Source organism: Thermobia domestica, chromosome 6 (assembly GCF_964235325.1).
Source record: "Thermobia domestica chromosome 6, izTheDome1.hap1.1, whole genome shotgun sequence".
NCBI classification, from domain to species: Eukaryota; Metazoa; Arthropoda; class Insecta; order Zygentoma; family Lepismatidae; genus Thermobia; species Thermobia domestica.
In genome coordinates, this window is record NC_137459.1 from 116764510 (window position 1) to 116773532 (window position 9023).

A 9023-nucleotide genomic window follows, 5' to 3' on the forward strand; every position below is an offset into this window, starting at 1 on the left:
TTGGGGGAGATATGTCTTATGATAAATTTAAAGAGATATGTTCAAAATGTTGGCAAGAAGATTATGGTTTCATAGTAATTGATATGACAAGGAAGGTAAACAATGGTAAGTATAGGAACAAGATAAAACACTTCTTAAACGTTTGATGTTTATTGACGTTTTACGTTTTAACGTTTGACGTTCTTTGACGTTTATTGACGTTTATTGACGTTCTTTGACGTTCATTGACGTTTGTTCTTTGACGTTCATTGACGTTTGTTCGTTTGCTATACAATAAATGGATGAGAAAGAAATTGATAAGAATATTAAGCTGAAGGAGTTCTTGATAAAGGGCTTCAAATCTTGGAAGAAAGAAAGAGCAGGTATATACGATAAATTTAAGACACAAGAACAGCCTGTAATTGATGCTATTCAAAACTTGGGAAGTGAGATCAAAGAAGTAGCAGAACAAAATAAAAATCTAATAACTGAACTTGTTCCAGTTGTACATAAGACGGCTTCAATAGATCCTAGTCTACTAGAAACACCTAAAAAGATACCTTATGATAGTTCTCCAAGCAGTAGTGATACACCTATAACGGGAGAAATAAAACAAATGAGAAAACAAATTAAAGACAAAGTGGAAGGAGTAGAACCTTTAACAACAGCACAGTCATTTGGTAAGATTGCAACGAAATATTATAGTAAAAGAAATGATACTGTGTTTGGAATAAGAACTGTAGAAGAAGATGGAAAAATAATAAATAAGATAGGAAATTTGGAAGTTAAAGTGAATGGTGATGATTTGATAATTAATGGTAAAACTTATAAAGGAACAGAAGGTCTATGGGAATTGTTAACGATGAATACTAGTAAAACCATTGAAGATTATGATGATGATGATTTTGAACAGTACAAGGAGATAATAATAGACTCAGACGCTGCCTTCCAAAAATATAATCGAGATAAAAAGGTAGCATCTAGTAGAGGTTCAAAGTACATTAATATTATCAAGCCTATTTGGGATAATTATATTAAACCAACTTTACCCCCAACTCCTAAAAAGAACACGACACCTAAAAGGACTGGGGAAGGAATTAAACAATATACCGAAATACCTAAAGAATATATATGGATGGATGATGTGAGAAAGTTAATTGATCGGCTAATAGTTATAGATGGAGAAGAAAGGGCTGGAAATCATAACTTTTACAATGAGAAAGTAGGTATAGTGAGTATGATTAATAATAAGCTTTCGCAATTTATTCCTAATGATCCAAAAGGTATAGGGTATTTGATTAAGATCTTAAATACGTTACCACCACGATTCTGGAATGATGAGAAGCTTGGAAAAGGATTAGTAAATGATTTGATTAATAAGCTCCCATTTGAATTACATATTCCAGGTTTCAGATTTTGCGGGCCTGGGACTAAGCTACAAGAAAGGTTAGAGAGAGGTGATAAAGGTATTAACCCATTAGATGAGGCTTGCAAAGAACACGATATATACTACAGAGACAATAAAGATACAGAGTCGAGACATATTGCAGATAAGGAACTGGAAACTAAAGCATGGAAAAGAGCATTTAGTAGTGATGCGCCAATTGGTGAACGATTAGCTGCTTTTGGGGTTGGTACTGCTATGAATGCTAAGGTTAAGTTGGGATGGGGGTTATAAGTTTCAGAAAATTTTTCCTCGGTCGACTTTACGACAATGCTAATATTTATATAGCTTGATGGTGTTTACCATAAAGCGCTGTTTCAAGATTTTCTTTATAATAAATGGATATTGAGAGTTATGAGTTACAGAGTTTTAAAGCTAACACAAGAACATTTAATAATTTGAATGAAGCTAACAAAGATATTGAGTTCGATTTCAACGTGGGGGATGGTTTTATACACCCACACAAAGCAGATTGTCATATGACTTTTGAAGTTGTTGGTGCATCAGCTGGAGGAACATTTGGTGCAAACGATACTATAAAACTTGTAGATAACTTCTTCCCATTCTTCTTTTCTCAAATTGAGGTTAGAAAGCATGGAGTTGTTATAGATAAAATCGAACTACCTGGAATTACATCTACAGCTGTCGGAACATTAAAGATTTCCAAGCCAGAAGTTGAATATTTAAAACAAGCAGGATTTGAAACAGATGATAAACTTGGTCTAAGAAAGAACTTTAGTGTTTTGTATCCATTGAGATTAATTCCAGGCTTCTTAAGTGATTATAAAGAGGTTATGTGGAAAGGCGGATTGAGAATAACATTTACAAAAGCTAACAACAATAACGATGTCTTGTACAAATGGACTGGATCGGGAGCAGCTCCTCACGATGGAAAAATAACAATAAAAAGTATGGAGATAAGAATGCCTATTGTTGAATATGAGTCTAATTACGAAAACAAGTTAAAATTGAATATTCTTAAAGAACCCAAAATCATGTTTTCATTCCATACTTATCAATGTGTTCAGAAGACTGTTGTAGGTTCTTTCTTGGAGTTTGATGTTACTACGCAATTTAATTCTAGGCAATTTGATATGCCTGATTTCGTAGTTGTAATGTTCCAAACTGATAGAAGTGGCAAACAAACAGCAGATGCAAGTAAGTTTGATCATTGTAAGGTAAAGAATATCTATCTTAAGAATGGGAGGAATGAGGTATTTCCAAAAGAATCAAGAAACTTAGATATTGCTAACAAGGATTATTTCAAGATGTATGAAGATTATACTGCATTTAAGAGAATAACATGTGGCAACACCGAAATGTACTATGACCCTAAAGAGTTTATAGACAACAGACCAATGTATGTGATTAATTGTAGTAAGAGAAAGAATGTATCAGTAAACGAGAGAACAAACATAAAGATTGTTGTAGACTTTGCAGAAGCTGTGGCTGCTGATACTATATGCTATGCGATTTTAATTGGACGAAAGAACTTCACATATGATCCCAAGAATGAGAAAGTAGTAGAAGAGTTTTAGATAGTTAACAAAATATCAACGGACATATAGAGATTTTAAGGGTGAGCGTTTTGCTCAACCCTTACGGTTCAAGAATCTAAGAGCCAGTATCACTGGCCCTTTATCAGTTAGCCATAAGCGACTTTAAAGGGTATCGAAAAGATACCCTCAAACTGTTTTCATTAACGATTGTTTTATGGAAGTTTTTCCATCAAACGAAATTGACGAAAATGATTAAATATTTTTTTTAATAAAGATAAAAATTGAAAAGTGTTCATTGATTTTCTATATAATAAACACGATGGCAAAACACGTTGATTTTTTAAACAACCTTGGAAGTCTTGAACAAAAGAAGGTTATTGGATTAAGAGAATTAGAATTAAATACGGAATATAAGGTTGTGAAAATGGAAAAGATTAAAACTAAGTTTGGGAAGAGCATTTTAGTTGAATGTGAAGAGTTTAAGATATTTCTTCCACCTAGATTTACAAAACACTTAACAGATAAAATGATTGATGAGATCGTTAAAGATGGAATAAAAATCAAATACACTGGTCTAAAAGAAAACTATCCAACTGTTGAGTTCTGTATGTAAATCCAAAAGTGAATGAAAATGAACAAAAATATGTTGTCATAAGTAAAAAATGGAGTGTTTAGAAATGGATCCCCAAAAGAAGTTTATTCTTACTAATAACTTCAATGTAATTGTGAAAAATGTGCAAACCGAAGTTCAAGTAGTTTTTGATATTAACGGTTGTCTATTCAGCTTGAATTACGATCAATGGACAGAGTTTAAGAAGTCATTGTTTCCTATAGAGAACGAGGTTAACAGAAGATTCCATTATCAATATCCGAACTTGTAATTTTAAGTATGTTCTAAGTGTTTTATGGTGATAAAGCCATAAAACTAAGATCATTATACAAGCACAATGCATAAGGAGAAGCAGTACTTTTGAATGTCATTCGAATTTTAAAGATACATGTATAAATAAGAGAATTATTTGAGTTTTTTGTAATTATATCCTTAGAGTTATGCAACCTACAACACATTCAGAAGAATTTCAATTTATTTCTCTATTGATTGACGTTTGAATTTTGAAAATCGGTTAATATTTGACAATGTTACAGCCAATTCAAAATTTCGGGAATTTTTTACGGGTTTATTTTTGAGTTTTCGGGAAAATGTTATTCTTTAAAAAAGTCTTAGAATTTTATGTAGATTATGCTAGTATTTTTTATTTTTCAAATTTATGAATTTTATTTTTTGCAGTGTTGCAAACTTAGGACCAAATTTGTTACTAGACTTAGTGATTTTTTAATTTTATAGGTTGGCAACACTTATGGGTCAGCCAAACACTAATTGCCAAAAATTAAATATCAGCCCTCTATCTCTTATAGGAACCAAGATATCCACAATTTTCTTATTTTTCGTTTTAAATTTGCCGGGCAGGTGAACATATTCAAGCAGTTACTCACCTACTCAATAGATGGCGTTACATATCACTTAGTTTATCACTTTGCTAATAGATGGCGTTACTTGTAGAAGTATTTGTTCATATATAAGGACCGATTTTCTCTCCTATACACAGCGTTAACCCGTAGCTCAGTTGGTTAGCGTGCAGTTCCATAAAGCTTGTGGTTCGTAAACTGATAACGTAGGTTCGAATCCTCGCCATGGAATTGCAAATTTATATCTACGGCCGGGGTATAAATTTGTAATTTCTCAAGGAACTGTAAAGTGAACTGAGCTATACGGCTGTCTTTCATCACAGATGGCTACAGTGTCCTCACCTCTGACTCATGTGTGGGATATGGCTGGGCGTCTCTGTTACTTGGGACAGCAAGAGGGGAAGGGGAACCTGGCGCCAGGGATGGGACGGGATGGATGCAATAAGATTGTGAGCTGTGTGGGTGAATGTTGTGACTCGTATTCAGATAGGTAGCTATACTGAGGCTGGGTGGAAAGCCACAAGTTCGCTTACAGACCTCAAAGGAAGGAAGGAAAGAAAGAAAGAAGAAAGACACATAGAAATTGAACAAAAAATCCTAGGATCTATCTGGGGGGAAAACAACAACAACAACATCAGCGCTGACCTCTCAGATGGATCCTAGGATTTCTGCGACGGCAGTTTTGCTGAAATAAACTCTGATTTTTTAAACATATTTATTTAACCTACTTCTTATGATCTCGTGTTGTGATGTTCCAATGTTAGTACTGGAATCGTTCAAAATGAATCAGTGACAGATCACCTGTTCCGAAGCTATATGTATTCCTTCTTATTGAGTTTTTAAAGCTAATTATTAACGGATTTTCATGATTCAAGTGTCAAATGAAAGCTTATAAACTGGAGATTAAGATGCAATAAATATGTTTTGTGTAGGATTCCATTGTAATATTTTAGATGTCATAAAAGCATATTCAATCTCACTTTGGGGTATCCCTCTGTGTTAAAGTGCACAGTGGCGGCTTCATAGTTTTTATTAGTTAGGGGGTGGAGGGGGAAATGCGCCAGAAGTAACCATCCCTAACTACTCACATTTGGGTGTTAACACGTCCATTAAGAAGGAATGTGCTTTCGTCGCTGAAACAAATGTGTACAAACTGATTTTTTGCAGCGATTCGTGCAGTCATTACTTAACAAAACTCAAGATGACGATCAAAGTCATCCTTACTGAGCTCGTGAGTAATGTGCATTTTATATGGATGAAACGAATGTTTTCTCACAATTTTGTTTCTCTCGTTATGAAGTTTTCGCCATTCCCTATTCCCGTTTCTCTTGGGTCCGAATATTCGTCTCAGGATCTTGTTCTCACTTTCAATGTATGTTCTTCTTTTCGAGTAAGCGACCATGTTTTGCAACCATACAGAAACACAGGCATTATTATCGTTTTATATATTGTAAAATAAGCTAATACATTACACATACAATCAATTTTAATGTCAGTGATATATGGTGTTCATTCGGCAAAACACTCCAAACAAAAAAGATTTAACTTAGACTGGAGAAATGGCTATCCTTCGTTTTTCAGCGTGCGTAGTCCTGCCCCCACACCATCACGCAACTCTTCGAAAAAAGTTTCAATCGTTTGTACTTCGTTTGCACCCATTTGCTCCGCAGTAACTCCGTTTGCTCCTTTACCATTCCCGAGAAAATGGAACCTTAAAGTGTGTGTGTGTGGGGGGGGGCAGAACAACGTGGTCCTAGCTCCCCACCCAACTAAAAATAATTGCTGAGGGGAACGGATGGTGACATTCGTTTGTACTTCGTTTGCTCCCCTACCGTTCCCGAAAAAATAGAAATTTAAAGTGGGGGGCCAGAACAACATGGTCCAAGCCCCCCCACCCTATAACAGAGAGGAACGGATGGTGACATTCGTTTGTACTTCGTTTGCTCCCATTTGCTCCGCAGTTTCTACTTTTGCTACCTTACCGTTCCCGAGAAAATATAAATTTAAACTGAGGGGCCAGAAAAAGGTGGTCCCAGACCCTTGAATTAAAAACAGTCACAGAGAGGAAGAGATGGCCGCATTCGTATGTACTTCGTTTGCTCCCTTACCATTCCCGAGAAAATGGAACATTAAAGTGGGGGGGGGGAAACACCGCCGTCCCAGCCCGCCACCCAACTAAAAATAAATGCTGAGGGGAACGGATGGTGGCACTCGTTTGTACTTCGTTTGCTACCATTTGCTCCGCAGTTTCTACGTTTGCTCCCTTACCGTTAACGAAAAAATATAAATTTAATGTGGAGGCCAGAACAACATAGTGCCCGCCCCCCACCCACTAGCAGAGAGGAACGGATGGTGACATTCGTTTGTACTTTGTTTGCTCCCATTTGCTCCGCAGTTTCTACGTTTGCTCCCCTACCGTTCCTGAGAAAATAGAAATTTAAAATGAGGGGCCAGAAAATGGTGGTCCTAGACCCTCGAATTAAAAACAGTCACAGAGAGGAACAGATGGTCGCATTCGTTTGTACTTCGTTTGCTCTCATTTGCTCCGCAATTTGTCCGGTAGCTTCCGTACCGTTCGCGGGAAAATAGAATTTTAAAGTGGGGGAGCAAAAACAACATGGTCCTAGCCCCCACCCAATGGTAGAGAGGAACGGATGGTGGTATTAGCTTCTACTTCATTTGCTCCCATTTTGTCCGCAGTTTCTCAATTTGCTCCCCTGGCGTTCCCGAGAAAATGCAACATTTAACTGGTGGTCCAGGAAAGTGTAGTCCCAGCACCTGGAATTGAAAATAATTTCAAAGAGGAACAGACGGCCGCATTCGTTTCTACTTGGTTTGCTTCGCGGTAGCTACATTTACTCCCTTGCTATTTCCGATGAAATGGAACTTTAAAGTCGAGACTAGAACAAAATTGTCTCAGCATCCTACTCAAATAAACAACAACATAGGGGAGCGGATGGTGGCATTATTTTGCACTTCGTTAACTTCGCTTCGCAGTTGCTTGGGTTGTTTCCCTAGTGTTCTCGAGTAAACAGAACTTAAATACGTGATCTCAGCCACCCTCCCAACTAATATAATCGCAGAGGGGAGTGGATGTTGGCTATATCTAATTTGCCCATATTTGCTCCACGATTGTTTTGAGTACTCGTCTACTCCGATTGTTGTTAAGAAAGTGGAATTTTGAAGCGGTTGGTCTGGAAATGTGATCCCAGTCCTCAACCTCGTAAAAATTGTAGTAAGAAATAATTGCCCCGAATTGCTCTGGAATTGTTTCTGAAACTACATGTAGTGAGATAGGGGGAGGCTGAGAATATCTTATTCTAGAACAAATTTAAAATTGCAGTTTTTGGAGAACTATAAGGCAGAAAAAAAGAGGAAATGTGCTCTAAATCGAAGCGAGGGCAGTACAAAGAATCGCCACTTTCTATTCTCCTCTGCGGTTAATTTTAGTAACGAGGGGCTTGGATCAATGTTGTTCCACGTCCCACTTTGAAGGAGCATTTTACAGAGAACAGTAGGGAAGAAAGTGAAACAAGTGAGGTCCTATTACCTTATATAGTTATATGGTCATGTATAGGGGTCCATTCCCTATCATAAGACATAGGTACATTTGTGCACCCCTTTAAATTTTTGGGAGGGGTACCTTGGAAAACCCCTTTAATTTCGGAAATTGCCCAATTTAAACATTTGGTATTATAGTATAGGACCATAATATAGATCACTATAATTTGGGTGGTCCACCTCGTTCCCTTTTAGGGGTACAAAATTGCCAAATCTTAGTACAACCACGTGTTTGTTTTTGGCTTAGTTTATCCCCTTTGATGAAGTCCTATTACCTTATATGGTTATATGGTCATGTATATTGGTCCATTCCCTATCATAAGACATGGGTATATTCATGCACCCCTTTAAATTTTGGGGTGGGATACGTTGGCCCACCCCTTTAATTTTGGAAGTTGCCCAATTTAAACATTTGGTATCATAGTACTGGACCCTAATATAGACCACTATAAATTTGGGTGGTCCATCTCGTTCCCTTTTAGGGGTACAAAATTGCCAAATTTTAGTACAACCACGTGCTTGGTTTTTGACCCGATTTATCCCCTTTAATGAGATCCTATTACCTTATATGGTTATATGGTCATATATATTGGTCCATTCCCTATCATAAAATATAGGTACATTGATGCACCCTTTAAATTTTTGGGAGGGGTACCTTGGCCCACCCCTTAAATTTTGGAAATTTTCCAATTTAAGCATTCGGTATCATAGTACATGACTTCAACATGTATCATGATAAATTTGAGTGGTCCACTTTGTTCCCTTTCATGGGTAAAAAGTTGCCAAAATATAAACATAAGCAATATGTTGTACCACGTGTTTGGTTTTTGGCCCATTTTATCCCCTTTGATGATGTCTTATTACCTTATATGGTTATATGGTCAGGTATATGGGTTCATTTCCTATTATAAGACATGGGTACATTGATGCACGCCTGTAAAAATTTGGGAGGGATATCTTGGCTCATCCACTCAGTTTTAGAAATTGTTTGATATAAACATTTGGTAACATAGTACAGAACTTAAATATGTACCACTATAAATTTGGATGGTCCATCTCGTTCCCTTTCATGG